This window comes from Anas platyrhynchos, chromosome 7 (assembly GCF_047663525.1).
Source record: "Anas platyrhynchos isolate ZD024472 breed Pekin duck chromosome 7, IASCAAS_PekinDuck_T2T, whole genome shotgun sequence".
Lineage (NCBI taxonomy): Eukaryota > Metazoa > Chordata > Aves > Anseriformes > Anatidae > Anas > Anas platyrhynchos.
The window spans coordinates 22,879,235-22,904,909 of record NC_092593.1 but is presented as its reverse complement, the minus strand read 5'-3'; the positions used below and the strand labels follow the sequence as shown (position 1 = coordinate 22,904,909).

Here is a 25,675-nt window from a genome sequence, read left to right as displayed (position 1 = left end):
CTGTAGTAGATTGCCAGCTTCTATATAGTCTTGTTTATAGAAAATACTCAGTCGGAGTAATCAAGTGCACTATAATAAAACAGTGTGCTTGAGCCTGTGTACTCTCATTTGATTTCTGAATTCTCTTGGTATCGATTTTCAGCAAAAATACTGAGCTACAGTGTATGTAAATCTGGTTCCTCATCCTTAATGCATTGCTTAATGCATTTTGATATAATGTTGATTCTTTTGTAAGTTTTTGCCTCAGTGATTAAATTCTTGAACTACACACAGGAAAACCTCAGATCCAGTTTTCCTTTTGTGGCCTGATGCGTTCTCAGGTTTGGAATTGTATGTACCGGTGGAAAACAACATCGCTGTTAGCCATCTCCGCATCCCTCCAGCTGTGTTGGTTCCTTAATGTCACCATTTGCATTGCTAAATAATCTGATCACTGATAAGAGGGAGTAGTTATTGACTGGAATAGGAAGCACTAACACTCCTCCCCCCTACATCTATTTGATTTGTAGGTTATTTCTACCATTTCAATTTCCAGAGTTTGTTTAGAAAAAAATGAGTCCAAATATCCAGTTGAAGATTTGATTTATTGTAAAGCTCTTTTTAACATCTTGTATTAATCTCTTCAGCTTGTTGCCTACCCTGTCACTCTCAAGCTTACTTTCAGTATCTTTATGGAATTGCTCAGACCCTTTTTTTGCTTTAAAATAATCGCTAGCTGGCTAATTGCAATTCATTTTCCCTGTGATATTCTTCAGGCATTTGCAGCATGTGCAGACCTCCAGAACCAGAATTCTCCCTGCGGCCAAGAGCCCTCAGCATGTTCATTATTTCTGTGCTGAAAGCACTTCACTAATTTTGCTGTGTTGCAGCAGGGAACCTTTAACTTTATTTGCTTTTATATGTGGCTTTGCACAGTCGTATCCATTCATAAATGTGAAAACTCACTTCTCTTACTTCCTTAAAGTGTACATATAATTCTTCCACTGGAAACCATTTGCAAACTGCCTGGTTATTTTTAGATCTTTATGCAAAATTACCTCCTTTAAATACATTGTTATTGTATAATAGGTTCACTAAGGCTGTTACTGTTCTCTGCTCTTGTGGTTTGTTTTCCAGCAAGTTCACTTCAAGTCAGGGGGTCAGATTCTTTGGACTGGCTGAGTACTGTCAAGTACAAATAGCAAAGGTCCTGAAGGATTCATCATCACAGGATATCCTGGAGGCCAAAATTATAGATGAGTTTTAAAAATGATTAGACAAATTCATAGATATTTGAGCAATTTGGTACTAAATGCAGTGATCCAGAAAAATATTCAATACAGCAAGTCCATAACCAGCTGGTTACTAGAAATCAGGTTAATATATTTGAAGAAAATAATTCTGCATGTATCTTATACTCTTTTCCTAATGAATGAGAGCTGTTGGAAAGTACTGACTGAAGCAGATATCTGTCCTAAACTACTTTGTACATTCAGGCAATGCTTGTAGCTCTCAGATTCTTCTAAGGTGATTTTCAGAAAAGGCTAAGTAAGGGCACATTAAATCTAACCCAAAGTATCCTAAAATATCAGAAGAGTTGCTACGACAATATGTCTTGTCTCAGCATGGAGAGTTGCATCTGCAGTAACAAAGGAGTCTCAACAGCCTAAACCCCTCCCAGTCATTACAGTAATCCTCCATCATGAACAGATTCAAAGATCTCCAGGAAACAAAAAAAAAAAAAAAGAAGAGAGAGAATATGCTTTATTAAAGCTACGTCTCTACCCCTTGAGCATACAAGAAGAATCAGGCCCTGCATCTTTAGCTTGTTTAAATCACATAAAGACTTAACTATCTGTTATTGCTTTTTCATAATCCACTTTAATTGTCATTGATTTGTATGTTCAGAAAGTGCCCTGAGCTGACCGAAGCATTTTGTGCGTATTTGTGGCTGACTACCTGATCTGTAGTCCCTGAACCACTCTATTCAGGGTCCTTGCTGAAAACCTTTCTTGGGCAAGATCTCCATAGTTTCCAGGCAGGTTTTTGCTCGCAGTGCAAGGATTACACCAGGCAGATCCCTTCTGTATGCATGTTCAGCTGTCACGTTGTTACCCTCCTCCTGGCTTGCATCCTCCAAGGTCATCTACACTTACAAAAAGAACGAATGTATTTTACCAACATGAACTAGCAAAGGGTTATTTAATCAATTATGCAGGAGCAGATTTATTACTGAGAACAATCTGGATAACTACATCACACAAAAATCACATTTAACCAAAAGGACATATAACTTACTGTTATGGAGAGAGAAATAGTGTTTAATTCCTTGAACTCTGTGAGGAGACTACTCCAGTGACAAGATCAAGAAACACTTTAACGCATGCAAATATATTTCATGTTCTGTGCTTTCCAAAAGCTTGAAACCTTTCATTTTAATTTACAGTTAAGCTGCTGGGCATTTGAATAATACACTATTTGGTGTTTCAAATGAAAGTTCCTGAGTTTGTATGTTAAAATAATAGAATACACAATAATATTTAAAAGTAAGGTATCTGGGCAAAATTTCCATTCAAATAGAGGGTGGATGAAAAGGACAGCAAAATTATTTTCTTCTAAATGTCACATGTCAGGGTGACCAGGTTGAGTTTTATCACATGCTGGCCTGATGGAGTATGCCTCCACCACAGCAGGTTTAAAACAGGGGTTATTGCCCCTGCTAAACTTCAGCAAAGATGAGGCCTCGCATGGCACAGGACAAGAAGCTGGGTACCAGCTGAATTTTAGGAAGCTAGAAGCACAGGGACTGAGTTGTTCAGGATGCTGGACAATTGGGTCTCTTGTCCTAACGAACATTTCAGGTGGTGATGGGAGTGTGTTTCACTGTTTCTACACAGAGTTGGAAATTTTCACTCCTTGGTAAAATTCTTGTTAATCTTCAAAGATTTCTCATGTAGCTACCAATGCTTCTTGTGAGACATTGAAGCCCTTTCTTTGTTCAAAATGTTTCTGCTTCATCTACTGTGGTGAATGAAAGTCACAGGTCTCAACCTCCTTCAAGGGTGTAAATCCCTTCAGAGAAAGCTGCGTTTTCATTGCTGTGACTGCTAAGCCAGGAAATCCTTCTTCTTGGCCATGTCTGGAGCATGTGCCCTCCACTGGAGGCTGTCAAAATTTACAGCCTGTTTTAGTTGTGTGAAATGGCTAGGATTCAATTTACACTTCGTCTGAGTATGCTGAGGAGCAGTGGGGCATTTTGATGAGACTGGCTCGTGGCAATTACATGCAGATGCCCAGTGCCACTCCTTTGGTCACAGATGATTGTTTGGCCAAAGGCAGTTAGGAAGAGGATGTTTCGCTTATGTCTCCAGGTGCAGAGCCTGGCCTAAAACACGAGTTGGATGCTCAGGAGCAAATAGCAGACACATCAGTGAGTGGGACTGAAGGTAATGCACATCTCAAGGAGTGAGACAAGGGAACAGCTGCAGACACCTAGCACTGAAAAATAGAGCCAGGACAGCTCATGTGCCTGAATGCCAGATTCTGCAGTAGCAGAAAAATCTCAGTAGTTCAAATCATGTGAGCCCACAAAAAACATTAATTAATGTGTTTTGATCTTATATGTGTCAAAAATAAGAAATGAAGGGAAACACTAAGAACAGAGAAAACACAATTAAATTTCTTGAGTACTGTCTGTCTTGATAAATGATATAGTTATTCTTATGACGAAGAAATCAGAAGCACAAGTACAGAATAAATAATACTAATTTATTTAGTATTATTGACAAATGCCATTTTATATTACTATTATTTTTAATATTAATAATACTACCTTATATGGGTTAGATAGAAAAATATATTGTATTTTATTTGTACAAAACAAGTTTATACGTTAGGAAAAGTAGACATTGTCTTGATTGACAGAGCTGCCTGAGAACTGGAAAAATGTTGGTTAAAACTACTGCTTTTTTGTTTCTGGATGCAATCAATATTTTTAATCTCTTACTAGTGACTTACTGGTCCTAAGAGGGTGTGTGTGTGGGGGGGGAAGAAGCACGTTACTTTTCAGAGCATTTTCCTTAACTATTTAGTAAAGACAATGCTGTGGCTATGGTGTAAGCCCAAAAATGTTTGTCAATTCAAAGATGTTGTTTAAGTTTATAATAACTACAATGGATGGATGTTGTCATTTTCACATATTTTCTAAGGACGAGTATCTCAGGCTTCCTTAGGAAATCTGAATTTAGCTCTTCACTTAATATAGTGTCATTTCATTAAAAAATAATAAATCCATGTTCTCAACGTGAACTTAATATATACTGTCTATTCATTGACCTCAGTATGAACTAAGGAGTCAGATAATCCTCAGTTTATAAGGCATTTAGGGGAGGAAAAAAAAAAAGTGTCTATATCTATCTTTTATTCTCTCTCATTTTTTTTTTTTTTTATTTTAATGGCTTTATTCTGACAATATAAATAGTGTCATCTCTACAGGCCAAATTGAACGTGTTACCCAACGTTATATCATTTGCTTTAATTAAAATAAATGGTGTTTATTTAATTAGGGCACAACAGGAGCTGAATGTGAACATCCAAGGGCAGAATTTGGATTGTAACCTGCATTTGTCCATCAGCAGGGCATGGACAATACAGAACATTCATTTACTTTGAAGGACTTACTGATATGCTGCTTGGCATGCCTTTTCATGACCCTTTGTTCCTAATGCACCCCATCCTGTGAAGGTTGTTGATAACATCCAAAACCAGACTGCATTTCTCTGAAATGAAATTAAGTTTTTGAATTCCCAAACATTTGTAGCACACAAAACTCTCTCAGTGAGTTATCTAGGAGATCATGTTCAAAATAGCAGTAGCCTTTCTTCTGTCCAGAAAAGCCTGTTGGCTTTTACAGCATGCCATTGAGTGGAATACAGAGCAGCTGCAACAAATTATTTTGTGAACACACAGCTAATCAAGAGCTGTTTCTCTATGTTGCAGCTCACTCGAGAAGATGGTTGTTTGTTTACAGACAACTCATAAACTGAATAAGAGTTAAACCATAGTTTTGTCAAGAAATATTAAGTGTTATGGCTTTGCTATGGAATAGCAATGTTTTGAGCAAAATTTGATTATGTGAAAAAAAATATATATAAACAATATATTGGTTCTAAATTCTGTAGGCAAATTATGTATCATGGAAAACAAGTTAACATCACACACAAAACAATAGAAATAGGACTAACCCCTCCCTTCTCTATATTGTAAGGCTCTTAGCTTGGTCTATGAAGATCAAGCTAAGAAAAGATGCTAGAGAAGACCCCATGGGAAAGGTCTCACATCTTCAGGTTACAGGTCTCTGAGCAGGGGCCTGACACTTTCAACGGAGCCCTCTTCTCTCTCTTGGTGAAACTGTTTCTAGGTCGGTCTGCTAAGTCCCTCAAGCAAAGCAAGGCTGGATCTTTCTTTCATGCAAATCATAAATAAGCCTGCTTTTTACAGAGGCATCTTTCCTGAAATTCATGCATGTCTGTCCCTGATTTACCAGTAAAGAATATGTTCACTTGTATACATGCAGTTGTACATTTGCATTTGTAAAAATCTGCCTCTAGTTTTCACTTAGAGTGGTGACTATTTTAAGCTATAAGTGTATAATTAATCTGCCATGGAAATTAGTTGTTTATTTATTATGTAAGTACGCCTTTTATTAAAACTGCTTTGTGAAAATCTAATTGCCACTATAGTAATATAGCATAACAGTCCCTCACATAAATACATGATTATTATGTACAGTCACTTATCTGTGAACGAGCTCTGCTACTACTTTCCTTAATTAAGGATACAAAGGGCTCCTTCATCTTTGCATATTCCCTTGCTAGGACATTGATACTCATTATTTCCTAAGTCCAAACACTGAAACTGTGTCAAGAATGCATCTATCACTAGACGGGTACTTATAGTCAGCGGAATTTTCAACTGCGTCAGCAAATTCAGCAATTTGCAATTTCTGTATGTCTGACGTGTTTTTATTGGTGAAGATCACTTTCAAATACCAAGATCATGAGAATGATTCCGTGGTTAGTCTCCTCAGCAGCTGAATGTAATGACAGTAATTAACAGCCTGTGATTAGCAGCCACTCCAGAAAGTCTTTGAATGTTAATTTGCTTCAACTAATATGCAGCACTTCTGTGTAATGAGATCTATGCTATAGGTTCACAGTGAAAGCAAATTATTTTCCAGCATTTAATCATACAAATGATTCTCAGTTAATCACTTGAACAGTAAACCTCAATGTTCTAATAAGTGACATTTGTTTTTCTGTCATTTGATTTATTACAAATATAGGCAATGGTATGGTATATCAAGCACTGTTTCTTCAAAAAAGGTCATGAACACACATGATATTTCTGTGGATCACATTGTAACCAAGGTGATATCATTTTATCAAAGCAAGCTACCTTCAGCCTTCTCTTTGTCCTCCTCTTTTTGGTTCTCTACCCTCTAGTTTCCTTTGGGGGTACCTTTCAGTACAGTATCCAAAGTATCACCCCCAAACTGTTGTCCCCTTTCTGGGCTGTAGGTTTATAGGAAAACCAAACCAATATCAATTCTAGCTTTTCTCTCGAAGTGATTGCAGAGTGTTGAAAAGGAGTGAGATAAAATGAATTTATATTGCCTGGGAATAGAAGAGACCATGAAAAAATCACAGTGCTACATTCCTTTGTGTCTCACATGTGCTAAGGATAACTGTACTCTGCTGTTAATGACGAAACTATGTCCTAGGTGGAGGAGTCCACCATGATAGAAAAAAGTGTTTACTACGAGGGTATAAACTTGAGAGCAAATGTTTTCTGGGTTCTTCCAGCTGCTTGGTCAAGTATTCATTGTGGGCAGTGATACTAAAAATTGCTTTTCTCCAAGGCTGTGTTCAGAAATCCATGAGAAGTGCAAGACTGCACACCCTACCCTTCCTGCTGCCATGAGATGAACACTAAAACTGTAGACAGCTGAGTGCCACAGGAGATACCTGCATCCCTCAGAGAGTCAGAGGGAAGGGAGTGCCATGCATAGTTGCTGGCAATGGCCATCTGATTTGGTGGTATCAGCTCAGGGCTGCTAATGGGCTGCTTGCTTTCTTCCTCTGGAGCCCTCTGCAACAGCATGGTCTCTTTGTGGGTCCTGGGGCGTTTTTATATGAAAACGAGTGCAGATTTGTCCATGCCCATTCATGATACTGTCCATCAGTACAACCTTGCTCCACACTTCCTCTTATCTAGCTCTTTGTCATGGCAGTAACACCAGCAGCTTCATTTTGAAATATTGAGTCCTGGTGTGAATATAACACCACCCTTAGGTGGAGTCAAAGCATATGCTAGCCCTAAATGTCTTAAGAAATCTGTACAATTTATTATAATTTGGCTATTTGACTGAATTTCCCTCTTGGAACCGAGATCTAAAAGCAAAGCATATGGTAGTAAGCTAGTCTATTTTATTATTTCAGACATCCTTGGCACTTTGCAGGCAACTTTGCCTGACGCTTTGTGCAGAGCATGATTCCTTGTTCGGGGAAGGGGTGAGCAGGGAGCATGGGTCTGACTCTGCAAACTGGCACCTGCCAATAGGGACAGGTTTGTAGCTTTTTTTAGCATCAGCCAGCCAGCAGAAGAACGAGAGGATTTTGAAAGTCAGCATTCCTACGGATAGGTAAAATGAAGGGGAATGGATTCTAATCTAATTGTAAATGCTCTGTTTTTAAAACACTTCTTGTCAATAAATCCTTCCATTAACAGACATGCTGACAGCCCAAAGCATGGTCAGATCAGGAGTCTGGCTGCAGTTGTGATGTATTTTCATCTTTCAACATACAAAATTTTGTAGAAAGTAATAGATTGAAATGGCTGATTTAAAAACACGTTCAGTCTTGAAGAGCTCTTTTTGGTAGAAATACACAGAATTTTCCAGACTACGGCATATTTTCTGCCTTTTATGTTGAGCTTAACACCTAAAAAAGATCCTATCCAGAAACCGATCTGGAGGTTGAGCAAAGGATTGAGACTGAGACCTTGAGCCACAATTATGCTTTTTTGATCTGGGTTATGTTACTAGCAAATTTTAACTTGTATTCTGATTACTGCTCTATGTATTTTAAACTGCTGCCAGTCATATGCAGGTAAAGAACTTTCTTAGTTTATATTACTTTACTGCCTTTCCAGCCCTGAATCTCCTTCCATTTTTCTAATTATGGACCTATACAAGCTACTGTGTCCTCTCCGGATACTGAAAATGGGTACCACATATTGCTTAATCTCTTTATTAAGCTAAGGTTTAAATAAATCTCCTGGGCCCATGTTCAGGTTAATCAAGATTAAATATTTTTCTTTTTTTTTTTCTTTCTTTTTTTTTTTTATAATTCAAAACAAAACAACAACAACAAAAAAAAGCTTTTGAAATATTCTAGCTCCTGGTGCACTTTCCTCTTGTTTCTTCTTTTCGTTTATTTCTTCCATTTATAAACTATATATTAAAAGCATGCAGCTCCATCCACTTGTAGCAGTATTCCTCCAATGCTATCATGAGATTCACTAGTGATGTTCTGTAAATGCCAGCCAAAATCTATCTGCAAGAACATCTGCTCAACAGTGCAAAACTGATGTAATTACCAACCATCATCTTTTATCCTCCTGCTGGGGCAACTGCTCCAAAGCATGACTTTTTGCCCTGAGCTAACAAGATCCAGAAACTTGCTGTTATGTACAAATCTTACTGTAGAAAACTAACACGGCTGATACACAAATTCTCACAGGATGTTTCAGTAGTAAGGGGAACAATACCCAAGTGACATGGGTCTCATGGAAACATTTCAAATTTTTTGTTTAAGATTTCTGTGTTTTTGCTGCTTTTGGTTCACATATTTTTATTCTACGGGATTAGCTTTAATGCTTGGCAATGACTGTACTAAAGAATTATTTTCAAAAAAAATATAAATATAGTAACTGAAAGGATGTCATAGATGCTCAAATTTGATTAATTAAATTATAAACGGTTGTCATCTACATGTGTGTGTAAACAGATGTCAGATACTAGAAGCTGGACATACGGTCATTAATGACTCACTGTTTTTCCTATAAGCAAATGTACTGCTTATGGCTCTGTTTGTGGATGTGATATGTTTCAGAAAGCTGCAATAGATACCCTGTACCTTTCAGCAACTTTTTTCTTTCTATGTACTAATGTCTTACTCTCTAGGAATTGCTTCCAACATTTCAAACTTCCAAAACCTTTCAATTAATTACCGTTTTGTCTCTTACGCAAGCTGATAAGAGAAATGTTTTGACTTCCCTTGTGCTATCCATCTGACTTCCGGAGAAGACACCTGCTGTTGTGCAGGTTCCACATCCAGTGTCTCTGGATGACTCTTCAGTTATCACAAGTGTAATGTGCGCCCAAAATGTAAAACCCCAAGCACCTAAGAACAGCAAAATTTATGGTTGCAGAGCCATACATTTCTCAAATTACATTGGTTTCACCTCATTCCTGGAGCTCTCTTCCTTGAGTTGGACAAGTTCTACCTCAACATTACATTGGGAAGAAGACAGGATTTTGACTGTGCCTGCATAACCTTTTACTTAAGTACCGGGAAGATCACCTAACCTATGATTTTCAGTCATACTGTTTAAAAAAAAAAAAAAAAAAAAGGAGAGAGAGAGAGAGATCTGGATTGCTGAAATGAAATCAAAACTACAAAAAAGCTATTCATGAATTGATAATACTTGATGTGCAAATGCAATGCATTGAGGATGAGGTTTCTGTTGTATTTGTACATGAGTATATTTACAAACCATAGCTAAACTTCTGGTGGAGAAACCTGGCAGCATTGCCTGCCTAAAAATGCATACCTGTGGGACTGAAGGCAGAAGTCCAGCAGCCTCTCTGCTTCTGCATGCCCATGACATCCATCCTAGAGATTTTGATCCTCCCTCAGACTTGCGTGGGACGATTTCTGCCTAGCTGAAGCAGATGGGGCTGTGCTGCAAGGGACTGTTTTCAGTCAGGTGTAGCAGGGTTCCAGACATGCAGATATGGAGCCCCTCTCAAAGGTAGTACAGGCAAATGAATACTGGTACAAAGCAGCACTTCCTGTGATGTACATAGATTTCCAAGCAGAATGGTGGGTTCTGCATGCTCTCTGCTATATTCTCACGTCGAGTTATTCATAATCAGCACATATTCTCAGTACTAATGTCAGTAGAGCTATGCTGTGCTGCACGAGCAAAGAGATTCAGCCAGGCTTGGTGACTTAAAGAAATACTTCCAAGAGCGCTTACCTCTTCACTCCATTTTCCCAGACTTTCTGTTAAACCTGTTGATATTTTTATTTCTTTGGACAGCCTTCCTATCTCTAGGTGTCTGCACTTCATCATCTGAGGAAAGATGCAATTGCAATGACAGAACTAGACCTTGTTATGCTATGAGTAATATTACACACAGTCCGGCACTTCTGGAGGGAATCTTGAGCGCTGGTGCTTTATATACATGATAAACAAGGGGAATTTGGTTTGCATTTGAGGTAATTTATTGTATACGCCGCTTCATGTGTAGCTGCTGCTGTGCTGTTCTTTTATGCCAAGATTCATTACATATAATGGCTTAGCTAACATCTCTGGGACTTCTTAGAAGATGTGTTAAAGAGCCCTAAAAGAAAAGTATGCAGATGATAGCCTCCCATGTTTTTTGTAAATGTTTTAAACATTTGGAATGTGTCATTAAAATTTTAAGAGAAGGAACAGAAGGAAATCACAGTAGTGAATATTTGCTTCTTTCTGCTCATTTTTGGATAATGAATTTTCTGCTTATTGTAGCATATTATGTCGTTCTTTGTCTGTTGACTAGCAGAGGGCTTGAACAGTTATCATATCAGTCAGTAAAAGCAGTGTCGTGTAGTACTCAATAAATATTCCAGGTAGTCCTGACTCTCTAAAATCTTTCTGCTTTGTGTTTGTTACAGAGATGGAGAGCCAAAGTAAAATGGAGATAAAAGTCCATCAGATCAGAACAGTGCATCTAGATCCTCTCAGCAGTGCCTTTGCAGAGAGGTAAGTGATAAGGAAGGGTGAGCTGGGAGAATCACATTGTAGAGACCACTGCCTACATCAGACAACTTACAGTCTGGTTATAAAAGTGAGCTAAATTCCCAGGTGCTGTGCAGCTACAGGTCTAATAAACATTGCTGGTGAGAGTTGCCTAAGTGACTGAGGAGCAGCTTTTGTTCTGAACATTGATAAACTTTAAGTGCTAGGGGACCAAACCACTTAAACCACTTGACCCCACACTGGACCTAGAGCTCCAGTTTTGAAGCATGTAGGGCAGGGACGCCTAATCTGTCTCCTTTCTACCCATGTTCGCACAACATTGTATAAATATTTTAGTGCTACTTTAAGTCCTAAGCTTAGACTCTCAGACAGGCTTGCAGCCTACCATTTGGATGTTCTGGCTATGGTCAGCTGGTGAAGCTCTGCTGCAGGCTCCATTACCAGACAGGTCATTCTGAGGTACCTCTATGCAGCATCTCTTGATTCAGGCCTGTTCTCATTTCTCTGAGCTCTTGGTATCCCCACTACCCTGCTGGCCCCATGCATGGTTACTTGCAACTTCCAAATCCAGTTTGTGTTGGGTGAGTCTATCATTCATGATCACCTGAACTCATTGTGTATGCAAAGCTACCGCTGGTAGTCCCTCTGGTGTTCCCAGCTCCCTGTGTTTTATTTGGGTTTAGAGCTAGTGATCCTTAATTTTTAGAGTGAGCCTCTGAGACTCTGCTACACAGTTCCTAATACAGGATTCAGTACTTATATTTTATTTAAAACTCAGGGCTTGTTACTACAGCGCTTTTAACATTCTAATATACACATAAAATTTTTATGGCTCACTCTCTTCCTGAGAAGTCTCAGATATAAAACAAATTTTCAAGGAGAAAAAAAAAAAAAAAAGCATACAACAGACATGCTTTGCTTTAATTTTGGGCCCAGAATGGTATCTTTCTATGTGTGATTGGTATCAGTGAAAGCAGAAAATACATCTCCAAGAACAAAGCATGAGGGTATTTTAAAAAGCAATTTATTTCCCTGCTGGCCTCAGACTGCTGGTCCCTTGCATGTCATGGGCACAATGGAGAGTCCTTTGGTCAGCACCTGGCAAAGACACGAGAGAGAAGCTCATCTCTCCTTACAGTGCTGCTAGTGTTCTTGCTTGTGCAAAGCAAGCAGGAAGCCACCAGAGCTGTCATGGCTCCCGTTCCTGCCCAGGTAGTTGTTGGCAGCAAGAATGATGGCTACAAGGTATGTACAAATGGGAATTTTACCTGGGAAATGGTGCTGTCTAATTTTTTTGTGAGTATGAAAAGCCTAAACATGCATCTAACCCGGTGGTCTTCATCATGGGTCAACCCGCATTCATCTGAGATTAGCCACAATCCAAAGTAAACCTTGGCTGAAAGTGAAGTTCAAAAGAGTTTGATCATCTGTTTGTTGTTATATTAAGATATTTCAGACAATTCTTCAGTGTTTATTTATCCACATTTTTCATCCACTTTGACAATATATCATAGTAAAAATGCTAATTATTATCATTCTTACTAGTTTGGTCTGGAAGAGTAAATAGCATGGGAAAGCTGCTTATAGCATATTTCCACATGGCTGAAACCAGGAATTACTGGAAATCTCACGTGAGAGAGATTCTTTGGCTCTTTTGGGACTTCCAGACCAAAGATATTTAGACACATTAAATTGCAACTTACAGATTTTTATATTAAAAAAACTAGGTTGGCTGAATTTTCCAAGATTTTTTCTTCACTAGAAGAACTTTGGTACAGCTCAAAATTAATTATACATGCTTATAAATATGTGGGTGAACACCTTACAAATCTATATACAGATTAGATTTATAGAGTACAATTCAATACTATTTTACAAAGCGATAAAAGCATTTGCCAATTCTCATGAAAACCAACAATATCTTTGAGTTGTAATAATGCAAATGTTTAATAAATAAGATCCAGTTATCAGCTTCATGGATAGCACAACACAAAATGTTTTCTCATGTCTCTATGTTCTATCTTTATTTTTACCAGCCTTCTCAATTCACCATTAATAGTTCTCCAGTTTTTGTTGTTGTTTTGACAGTAGACCTTGGAAAATTGTTTTACTTTTCTTACTTTGGATTTCAGGATATGTGGAAAGGCTATTTATTTTTTTTGAGGATGTCTGGCAAGGAAATGGGTGTTGTACAGTTCAGTCTATTTGCGTGTAGTATGACATTATTTATTTATTATTATTTCTTGATTGAAATAAAACCTTGTGATCTACTGTCCTGAAAAGCTGTTACAGTGGGTATTTTCCTGTATTTACTCTGGAAAAACAAAGCCAAATTTCAACTTCATATAAAAAGATGTAAAATAATCCAGTTTATTTTGCTGGATGCTTTCATACTAGACTAGTAGCTTTCACCTGCTACTTAACATCAAATGGCAACACAGTGCTTAAGGAATGATTTATTTGTCAAAGATTAGGGTTTTTTTCTTCCATAGGAGATGACATAGGGTGTAACAGCTCTAGAAGCAGGTATTGTTGATTCTAGCTACTTCATATGTGAAGTTCAAATTAACACCAAAAAGATATATATATATATTCCCCTTTGCTAGAATTCTCTCATCCTTTGACAGAATTCTTTCAAACTGCATTCCCAATTCCTCCAAGCTCCAAGGAGGAACTCATAATTCATCAGTGGCCAGACATCCATATGTGCTTATCTCAGGGCAAAGCACCTGCAGCAAACATTGCAGTGTGTGATTCTTGGTGGATTTTAAAATGCATCCAGGATTTGGAGCTGACCTGGGAGGTGAGTTACTGCCTGCTTGGCCACGTGTTGGCAGGACCATCTTCGACGTGCAGAAGACCCACCTGTGGCAGTGGCAGCAGTCCCTTTTGTAAGTAAGAATTGTGTTCTTTGAAGTTTGTTGTTGTCTTGATGTTGTATTTGGGAGCATGGATTAAGTTAAATATTGCACTGGCTTGGAGCTGATGCCACTCTGCCTCACCAGAGCCAGAAGGACAAGTGGACAGGTCGTTTTCTGCTTTGTTAAGAGATCTGAAGGTCAGAGCATCAAAATGGTAATTTCAATCAGAGCCAGCCTAGCTGCTCTGCAGTCTAACAGAGTTACTGTAGGCTGTAGGTCTTAATGCATGCGGAGACTGTGATCTAATTCTAAGCACTGCTTGTTGGGTCAGATCTGGTTGAGTCAAACCTTGATGTTTCATCCCATCAGGTCGTTCCTGAGAGGCTGCCTCCCTGCAGCAAATGAAATACAAAGAAGGACGGAAATGGAGCCCTTGCTTTGCTGAACAAGCACAAAACTTCTTGTTAAGGATTACCATTTAGAAAATAATCCACAGTTGCTTTTAGTGTAATCTCAGCAGACATACTATATTCACTATTGAAGCTTTTGCATTACTATCAAGTACCACACAAAGGCAATCCTGGCAAAAAAAAAAATGATAGGGGTAAAAAGTGGGGATTGGAAGGAAGAGGATGGATTAATTTCTTCTTGTCGCTCAATTAAGTCCAGTAATGCTAAGTAGCAGGATGTTGTTACAACAGGAGGGAGGCACTGTTGTTAAATCAGTTTTATCCTGAAACGAGAGAGGAATTCACCATGACTTGATTTCACATGTAAATAAAAGAATTTATTGTGACTGTATAATAACTAATAGTGATTTGTAGGCACTTTAAAGTACAATAGTATATTTAAAACAAATATACAGAGGCATTTAGAGCCTTAATATCACCCTCCCCTGATGCACAAGACTGTGCCCAGCGCCAGTTCACTAACACTAGCAGCAACAGCATTTATATAGCAATAGTGAGTAACATTTTTCAAGATATCATAGGTACTGTACTAGTAGAAAAACAAACAAATTAGCAAAATGAAAGCAGAGCACAGCACTTAATCACATAGTTGTCTCATTTAAATCAGTGGGTTGACTCATTTTCCTATAATTATGCATGTTTTTAAGGTATGGTTGGTATGTCACGTGTGTGTAATCTGATAATTGCTTCTATCCATTCCCCTTGGATTTGTCCTACCTTCAGGGAAAGGACTCTATTCTTTTGTTACCTGTTGTAGGGTGGCCAGCATAGGTAGGTGCAAGACAAGAGCTTGTAAGCACTACAATAGGATGCATAGTAACAGTCTTAGATTAAAACAAGTTAATTGATGCTGAAGGGATGGCAAAGTGCATAAGTTGCCTTATCACAGTGATACTGTGGCAACCTTGCAGTGAAAAGTGATGGGGTAGCAGGATAAACAGCCTCTGCCACCTTCAGTGAAACCAGTGGCAGCCAAGCCAGGTAGGCACAATTACAAGCAGGGAGCTCTGGCAAAGAGGGGGAGTGCAGGTGGTGGGGAACAGTAGTAAAATGATGTGTTTTATGTTACTGGTGTCCTGTCTTTTATTTACTTTAGTCTGCTGGCAGGATGTTTCTCTGTAAACATTACCACAAAACACTTAAACAGGAATAAAAGTAACTTTTATTGAAGGAATTTAAAAGTAGTCTCTGGAAAACATGCAAGAAACGCCATGTGGACTCCACATCTTCTTCAAAGTAGACTGAACACAGCAGGAATCTACTACTGTCACCAAAAACAAATCCAAACTGCACCTTTTAATATTTATATAATTGAAAGTACAAATCAAGATTGCTGCCTGAAAGCACTCACATTTCAAGACAGTAAAAGGGTCCAAGTCGCCTTTTCAAACTTGTAATAGAGTATGTAACACCAAATTAAGCCCATAGTTCTGGCATAAACCAGCAACATCAGGACAATAGCATTTACCACATATTGCAAAATATAACTTTCCATTCTTTGGACTAATTAGAAAGGCAGCCAGTAGCACCAGTATGGTTCTGTCAGCATTTCCACAATAAAACCCCCTTTTCAGGGCTTTATAACTCGGCTGTAAAAAATTAGCTTCAGGCTGCAGCTTGGCATGCCTTGGTTCACCCCAGCAGCACGCCGAGCCGTACATGTGGTTATGTGTGTGGTTTGTTGATTGTTTCCTAAATGCAAATTTTCATTGAAATTAGTTTTGCTACTTCTTGGAAGACAGTAATAAAAGGAACCAATGTTTAAATGAGTGCAGTTACATTCTTTGGCAGTCTCTCGCGGCGAGTTAATTGTTAAAAGTATGAATGTTTGAGGTGAGAAGCAAACAGCTTTGTGACACTTTTTTGTTTTAAATTAAACCATCTCAAGGAAAGTTTGAAAGCAGGTTTCTGCACTTGCACATTGATCTTATTTCACAGGGCGTGATCCTGACTCCAAGAGAGACACCATCCAGCAGCTTTGATGGAAAGGGCCCAACAAGAGCAGCTCAAATGAGGGTGCAGGTATTCAGGGCGTCCCTGGAACAACTGTGCCACAGGGAGGACTAGAGTATCCCCAAGCTGCAGGGGTGTCAAAGCCATGAAGTGTTCAGGTGGGGAAGTCATTGACAGTTTCCTCCACAGTGCATGTGGCGGTGACAAAGTCAGCCTCTCCGAGGCTCATGCCACAGGAGGACCTGAGGGATCTCTTATAGTTGTGGGTCATCAGCCAACGTTCATTAAATATCTGTGTTATGGACCAACACGGTCCATTGGTTAAAAGTGTGGCATACCCCAACCATGCCCACAAACTTTGAAGTGAATTGGGTAGCATCAATAATCTCATCAAAAATTCTTCTATTTCAGCCTTACTGTGGTCTGTAGAAATGCCCCAGAGTCAGGATGCCTGCTACCATGCAGCTGGAAATACTGTGGCATGGAGAGAGAAGTGGAAGTGGAAAGGAGATCAGAAAGGCTGGTAAGATGGCCATAGCTGGCTTATTTTTTTTCAGTTGTATCTTCCTCATTTTCATGTGGTTTAAATTTTTTTGATTTTTTTAGTGTTTTTATAACAGTTGCTTATTAAAAAAAAAAATAAAAAATGCAAAAAATACTATACATAGCAGCCAGCTTCACTTCTTCCAGGACAGCAAATAAGAAAAATACTGTAAAAACACATAGGAGGTGGAAAATGTCATCAATATGCACTAACATATTCTCCAAATCATTCTTCAATGTAGTATCATGAAGAAAACTAACAATCCACATCCAGTATTCCTCAATCAATGAACAGTTGAAGATGAAAATTAATATTATAGAGTAGAATAACCAATTATAAGCCAATTCAAAAATCTATTAATCATAGACTCATTTTTGCAAGGGGTGAATGAGATTTGAAAGGGAGGGAAAGAGAGCAATTAAGCAGCCCTGAGCCAGCTCACCAGCTTCCCGAGCACAGAGCTTTGCCACCACCCCAAAAAGAGAGCTGATGGCTGGTGAACAAGTGGGATATCTGGGCTCAGCTCACCTCTCTGAGTGCAAGGAGCCAGCCGCAAGAACTAGCTCTCACACAGAGATCTCTCATGCTCAGGCTCTCCATCAGGTCAGCAGAATTTTGTTCCAGCTTTAATTTTCTCCAAGAGTAGCAAGCCTCTTTCCCTGCCAGGATATCCTTGAACACATAAACCTAATTAAGCCAAGGTAAACTGATCATTAGGCTTTCAAGTATGTGTCTGCTGATGTTTTATAAGGCTAGAGTCTACTTAAAATTTCACCTCCTGCAGCCACCCAAGGTTGACCATGGGAGTCTACTGAAACAACAGTCAAAGGCTCCCAGGTTTCTGTGAGAGCCTCTAAGTGTCTCACAATTATTGAGGCTGCCCAGACCACTGTAGCTGACATGAGGATTATACCCAGATTTCTTTTTACCCCTTCCGGCTCTGAGGGAGCCCATGCTCTGAATAGCTACTGTGACTTCAACCTACAGTCATGGGCATCCTAACAGTGTGCCAGCAAGAAAAAAAAAAGTGAAGGGGCACAGGAGACACAACATGCTGATTTAGGCACAAACTGAATTACATTTATGACCTTGAGGACCTGTTTAAATTTTTGGGGTTTCCTCCACATGCAGTAATTATCACACTCTGGCTGTGATCATGCAGTTGCTCATCAAATGCTAGCACAGAGTGGAAAGCAAACAAAATCTAGTGCTCTGTGTCCCCCTTTTCTCCCCTTCCAAACACGTCTCCCCAGCCCAGTCCCAGCACACACAGACAGCTCGCTCTTATGCAAACAGCTCCAGTCCTTCAGGAGGAAACATTGGCCCCATGACCAGACACCTTCTAAAATAAACAAACTGAATGCACTGAGTAGAGAGGGTATGCACTGCTTCCTAACCCACTGCTTTCGTGCTGACCCTATACAGGCAACTTTGGGACCACACAGTCCAAAGCTGACTTCTCCAATCCACGTTTAAGACACAACATTGGCACTGCTCATCCCAGCTTCAGCTCCTTGCAAGTTTAGTTCACGCCTAAATGTGAGGCAGGACTAGGCAGGTAGATGCATGAGAAAAGACCTGGAGGCATTATGGATTGGTTGACAGCCCTGGCCATGATTAGCCTCTGTCCGTCCTCATGCTTGTTTCCCCCTTTCTTATTAGAGACCCGGTGAGCAAGAAGACAGGTGTTTTTTTCCTGCTTTGAATGCTGCATGCATTTCTTTATGCTTTAGCAGGTCTTCTGTGATAGCAAATATCTCATGTACCATTTTGCTTGGAGAGGTATTTGATCCCATTGTGCTTTGCTCCCACAGTACTTCAGCAATACTCAACAGCCTGTGAGCTCTGGCCCTGCTTTCTTAAATTTTGGGATGTGCTGACTAAACTACAGGACTAACTACATGCAGGCAGGGACATGGTGCCCAACTCTTTGTGGCAGAAAGTTAGAAAATGAAAGGAAAGGAATGTGAAAGATTTATCACCACATCCTGCTCAAAAAAAAGATTTTAAAATGTAGCAAATGATGTATTATAATTCAGGATTATAATTTATGAAAGTCTTTTGTGCATTAGTAGGGCTTTCAGGACATCAGTATCCTTGCTATTATGCTGTCACTTCCCAGGACTGTGGCCTCCATAGCTTTGTGCACTGAATAAGCACTTCCAAGTATTTCAAGATATCCTTTGTCTGTTTGGAATCCATTTGATTTATTTTATCTGAAAGATGCTGTCTGACTTTCTTTTTCCCTTCCCTTTCCCTGCTCATGTTTTAATGAATCAAGTCTGCAGATAGCAGTTTTGATTTCAGTACTTCAGCAAGAGTCTCCTCTATGATTTCTGCAAGGTTGCACACAACCTGACTGAACAGGAACCCAAAGTCTGCTGTCAGTGGCTTTGCTGAGATCACAGGAGTAATGGAAGACAAAAATCAAACTACATCTTGGCTGCACAGTGCTGGCTGCTTGAGGAAGTGCAAGCATCAGGCTGGAATCAGAAGTGGCACAAGAGGTGAGTCAGGGCATGTACCTGTGTCTGAATGTAACTGGTCTGAATTCAGTGATCAGAACTGAAGATGGAGTCTGAAAAGGGAAATATAACAAAGAATAGGACAAAATATATTCCTTATATATTCTTCAGCTTCAAATTGTTATTAAATGTGTGCCTCACGCTGAACATGACCCAGCCTGACACAGGCTGGAAAGGGACACCACAGCCTCAGCACTGCCTGTGACTGGCCTCACCACAGCGGGGCTTGAGAAAGCTGGTAAGGAGAGAGGGGAGTTTTTAAAATGTATATATTAGTATTTAAAAATCTCATAATATTCTTCATCAGAACTGAATCACTCAAGCTACCAAGTATGCAGACGTATGTGTATATCCATATCTACAAGCAATGTGAATGTAGTTAATAATAATGCCCATTACTTCCTCGGCATATTTTAAACTAAAGACAACTTGGTGATTTGTACTATTCTGACAGCCAGCAGGAAGCAGCAGAAAATACCACATCGTGGTATTAGCGCCCTTGCCTGCCTGTGCTGAAATTTTGCACGCTTGTGCTGCACCGGCCCCATCGCCCAGCTGCCGCTGCCCACTCCCTGCGTCAGCTTGTCGCCTGTGAACGCTTCCAGGTCACCCTGGTGGAAAACAGAGACTCTGGGGAAGTTGGAGCACTGTGCTAGCTGTGGGTTTGGTCCCCTGTAAAAAGAGGTAGGCATCCTTCCTTTCCCTCTCTTTCTTTCTAACAAGAAATTTCCATCTCAAATGCAGCAACTCATACAACTCTCTTCATCTTTTTTTATCTGAAGCTCTCAGTCTCCTGATGATGAGCAAAAGCTAAATTATACAAAGCAACAGAAAGAGGATGCCAGTTATGATTAGGCTAAATTTAATGCACTCTCCCATGTATTTTAATGCTTTATGTACAGCTATGCATGCAGGTAAAGGGACAGATTGAAAATAGTCGGGAAAATGGAAGGAAATGAAGTTCATAGCAAAAGCTGTGTTTCACCAAATGGAAAGCATTTAAAGACTGGGAATTGCCTCTTTCTTTCACCCATGTCTCCCTCCCAACTCTATCAGCCAACTTTCTGCTAACCCTCCCTCTGCTTTTAGTTATCAACTTGCTTTTTTTTATCCCATTCATAGGAAAAGAAAGCAAGCAGACAAGAATGAAAACCAGAATTAGATAAATATCTGGCAATGTTTCATGAGAAGCATATCCTAGAGAGAGCAACAACAATCTCAATAAGGTTCAACTTTTCTTTTTTGCTTGTTTTAAGGACAGTTGCTTGGCAGTTCCATGTTTCCCATGTGTGCTTTGCAGTTTATATATAAATGTAAACTTCCTCCCCTGAGAATCACCCCACAAAGAAACAATAATGGGGAAAACTTTGGGGGAGATATTTGTAAATGATAAAAATCTTATGCATCTGTAGTAACATGTTTTGCATAAAGATTTTAAAAGCAACCTTTTTATTTTCATATATATGAAATTTAAAACATTACTTTTCTTGTAACCAGTAACCATACAGATAGGTATGCAGGGATGGGGAGGGACAAACAAACCTAAAGATGACAGATCTGTACAGAACATTGTTAGTATGCCAGATCTTATTACAGAGCAGTAGGAGGCCTTGTACACTACGTACCAGCTCTATGGGGACCTCCATATTTAAAACAAGATGAAAAAAATGTGATTTGAAAAGCCCCTCATGGGCAGCCTTCAAAGGCGCAGACAGGTTCTGACTGGATTAACATTTATTGACTGTTTAAGCCTGCTTTTTTGCTTCAGGACAGAGATACACGAGTTTAATTGCAGAGGCTGTTCTGCCAACTGATCACCAGAGTGGCAACCAAAGCTTTACTAATCGGTCCTTCATTAAAGAAAAGTCTCTATTACAAAACAAATTAAGCATGCTCTGATCCTAACCTGCAGGTCCAATGGCATTACAGCAAAGTTTAAGCTGTTAGAGCACTGAAAAACTTATTAAGGTTTAGCGCTGAGATAGCACTTTTGTATTGATTTTACAATACACAGGTATTATGATTTATGGAGTGCTAGTGTCACTCTAACAAGCTGAAGGACACACAATATCATCTCCAACATCATTAAAATTCAGAAGCCTCTAGAACTAACTCATCAACCACTGTACATTGTCACAGACTATAGAGCTGTATTCCACTTGTAAATGCCTTAAGCTTTCTGGACAGTTGTCTTCCTGAATCATTTAATTAAAAAACAGAGAGAGAGAGAGAGAGCACCTAAACTCCACATGCACTTTAAAAATTAACTAACTGCAAATGTTTCACACAGGTAACAGAACGGCGCTATTATTTACTATCACCTCTAGCAAAATGAGTTTTTCTGCCTTCTGTCGCTTGAATACTCGGTGAGTACCAGGTCTGCTGGAAATACCTGGCTGATCTGAGCTGAAACTGGAAGGCTTTGACACGCTAGCAGAAAGCCACGCATCGTTTTGCCTCATTCTGTAACAGGCATCTTTTATTTTGCTGAACTTCAGGTACCGAGGCTCAGACCAAAGACGGCCCTCCCTCCCAGGTGCCTACCCATAATAAATAAATAATTAAATAGGACAAAAACCCCTACTCCCCGCTCTGTCCTCCGTGGGACCCCCCGAGCAGCCGCACGGGGCTGGGACCCAACGCTGCGGCCCCGGCCCCGGCCCCGGTGCGCGGCGGTTCCGCGGTGCGCTGGAGACCCCTGTCGGCGCCTCGCCGCAAGCGGGCCTCCGAGCCGTCCCCCAGCGCAAACTTGGAGCTTTTACAGCCGGCGAGGGAAGGTGCCGAGCACAGGCACAACTTCGTGGTTCTTCTGGGGATGCTTGACCACAGGAAGCCCTCCGTGCTCGGCTTGTTGGATGCGCACAGACGATAATATCTATAGCATTGAAATGCCTCTGGTCTGGCTGAAGAAATTTGTTTTGGTAAAATCCCGGTTTGTCACCCTGAGCTGCGCTAAGTAGTTGCTGTTTGTAATTATATCGATGGGAATCCTCACGCTGCTTCTCTCCTGTGGTATAATTCACGCAGCCCACGTGTGGTCACTTAATGCCCACACTACCAAATTGCTCAAAACAAGGAATGTAGAGCTGACTGCATGACCCAGCTGAGTACCAAAACCATTTGTTTTTAATAACACAGTGTGAGATGCCCAGTGTTATATAATATGCATTCCCACTCTTTTCTTTTGCATGGCGATTGCTGGTAGCTGTTATTTCTCACCTCAGGTCATGAAAAGTATTTTATCATTACTCTATTTGCTATACAAATATAAACAAATATAGAAACACACGTTCTGCTGATGATCTTTTGTACATGCAGCTCCCCTTACAAGCCAGGGGAATGTTTCATGTGAAAGGACTTCCAAGTCAGGCGATTTGGACGCTAAGCTTATCAGAAAGCAGTGTTATCTGATGAGCTCCAGCGCGTCCTAAATTGACAGAGTCTTGTTATGTGCACAATGCTCCTGCTTAGCATATACGTATTCATTTTTCCTCGGAATTTGGAAATATCTAAACCTTTTTTTTATATCTGAGTACCCTTGACAATATCATTTAAAGTTGTTTTTTTTTTTTTTTAAATACTCCCTAAATTATTTTCTAAATAAAGCTCAACTCTAGCTTATTGATTATTTTTATCTTAAATGACCCTAAAGTTCCCCAGCTTTACCTCTTACGCTGATGTAAGTCTTAATGCAAGCAGAGCTGTCTCCTGATCACAACTTGCACTACTGCACAGTAGAAGTACAGTCAGTGTAAACAAGGTCAGCGTAAGTCCACAATATGTGAATAACACTTGGAAGTTCCTGAATGATAACCACCACAGAAGTATAAATTAGCTTTTCCGTCTGCTGGGCATTGCAGTGCCCTCCTTTCTGGATCTCTTACAAATCTACTAAATATCCTGCAGGACTCAAATGGTCCAGCAAAATGCTGCTCCACTGTGCATGGCAGAGTAAAATCTAAGATAATAATTTTTTTTTAAGTCATCTTAAAATGATTTCAACATATATATCAAAAAGATTGTATGTTTTCCAAATCAGTACAAATATATATCAGTCAATGGCTTACTAGAGCAGCTGGAGTGGTTTATATTTTGTTGCTTATATTTTTAATAGCACCTTATTTAAAAGAAAGGAGGAAAGGGCTTTTCTTCCCAACATTGCCAAAGATGCCTGATTGCAAAATCCAATCAATCCTAAAATTAAAATTAGGAGACAGGATCAGCATGAAAGCAATTGCATTATAAGGCAGCGTTAAGATGTTATTGATAGAAAAGCTAATGCAATACATTTTCCTCTGTCACACATTTCTGGCCCAAAGCAATTTGCCAACTAGCTAACCACCTCAGCATAAACACCGGGGAGCCCCTGCTGGGTCCTGGAAATCCCGCTTGTCTGCAAGTGCACAATGTACAAGGAAAATCTCCATAAAGCGCAGTGCCACAGTTGAATACAAACACTCCTCAGGTCCTGCTGTGACTTGGCATACCCCATTGGACAGCTGGAAACTGAGAGGAAAGGAGCTGCTGCCAATAACGTGTTACAAGGGATTTTCAGCGCAAAGTTTCCTGGAAACAGGCAGCGAGTGACATTATTATTTTGCTGGAGGATATTGATGTGATATATCAGATATATACAATGATATGTGTTTGCATTTGTTATATATTTGACATGATATATGGTAAAGCACAGAGTTGTTTTGATATGGTTGTGTGCTTGGGCTAAGAATTAAAACCTGAAAAAAAAGAAAAAAAAAATAGAATTTGTCCCAACCTTTCATTTTGCCTAATATAATTCTGGAAATAGATATTGCCCTAAATGACATTTTATTATGTGTATCAAAAAGATTTAGCTTGCTAAGGGTCATGAATGTGTATCTAACACCTTTGCAGCTGCAGTTTACTGTAGAGAGATTGCATACAGTAACTCTTTCATTTTTTCTTGGAACCACTTGCAATGAAGTGCTACCGGCGATCATTAAAAAAAGATTGCTCTTTTTATGTAGCTTGAATATATAAAATGGTACTTATCTGCATTCCAGTGTAAAGAATGCTTGAAAGACAATTCAAAGATATAAATGAAACAGCTAAATTAGGGCTTGGCATACTCTGTCATAATTAGTCTAATGTAACATAATTTTTAATGTAAAGAAGCTACATTTTGTAACTTGGCCTAAAAGCCCAGCATTCTCCGTGTGTTATAATAAATTAATGCAATAAAACCAGGTACACTTATCCCATAAAGCAGCTTATTAACCAGACTGCTAGTGCTGCAAAATTCGACATACAGTAAACAATACTTTTTTTGTTAGAATAATGACGTACAGTTTATTCTTTTATACTGTGCAGCACTTAGGGACCACATCCATTTACCAAAATAATACCAAATTAGTACTGCAAATATTGAAATCAGACCTTTCAGAGTAACCAGTGGCCTAATTTTCTCTTCAATCTGCTCTTAATCTCAATTCATCAATAACACTGCCTTATTATAGGACTTTGACAGCGAGCTAGGGCTTTTGATAAATTATACATCTCAAGCCAGATTTAAAATTTGAAGCTCAAGTGCTAATTATCTGTACAGGCCTAGTTAATAACGAGATTTCTTGTTAAGTATCTGATCACAGCATGGGCATCATTTGTCAAGAACCTCAAGTCTACCTTGGAGACTAGCTCTTCGAATTCTCCCTTGCCTACCATATGTAAAATTGGGATCTTTGTTTCTATAATAACCTTTTATTAGGAAGCTGACATAATGATTAAGTTCGCTGTAGACACATACAATGAGTTAGACAATTACCCTTGCTGCTTTAAACTACTCAGGCTCCTAGCAAGACAAAATAATTAATATTGAATTTTAATTTGATGTGTTCCACATTTAAACCCCAATTTGCAAAGTACACCTGGAAGGCTGCCGCTGTTTCCTTGCAGTTTGTGCTGATGAAATAAAGGCTCCTGCAGTTTGAATGTAAAAGCACAGAAGGCATGATGCACCACAATCACTTCTCAGTGGAGCAAAGAATTTTCTAGCATTAATGGGAAAGGTAATTACCTAGGTCTAACTTTATAGCCTTTTCTCTAATGAAACTATAATCTCCCAGGCCTACATGGTTTAAGCATTTACATGATTTTAACGATTTCACTGCCATAGCAGTTGTCACACATGGTAATATAAAAACTCAGTGCCTTAAAACAAAGATGCTAATTATATTTCTATATTTTTATTATTGAAATAAAACTGGACTGTGTGAAGTGACA

The 25,675-nt window shown here is 39.4% G+C and overlaps 1 long non-coding RNA gene across 6 annotated transcripts; it reads left to right on the top strand.

The window, feature by feature from the left end:
- The first annotated feature begins 709 nt into the window (after positions 1–709).
- On the top strand, positions 710–24,352 carry LOC106015150 (uncharacterized). Of its 6 annotated transcripts, none has more exons than XR_011810656.1 (8): positions 710–10,544; positions 10,983–13,958; positions 16,763–16,874; positions 19,239–19,402; positions 19,875–20,104; positions 20,543–20,646; positions 21,711–21,786; positions 21,919–24,352. It is a non-coding gene; the product is annotated as an uncharacterized lncRNA (long non-coding RNA). The 6 variants fall into 6 exon arrangements; XR_011810654.1 differs by having other exon boundaries at positions 736–10,544; positions 10,983–16,420; XR_005267256.2 differs by having other exon boundaries at positions 742–10,544; positions 10,983–11,070; positions 13,850–16,874.
- Positions 24,353–25,675: the final 1,323 nt, after the last annotated feature.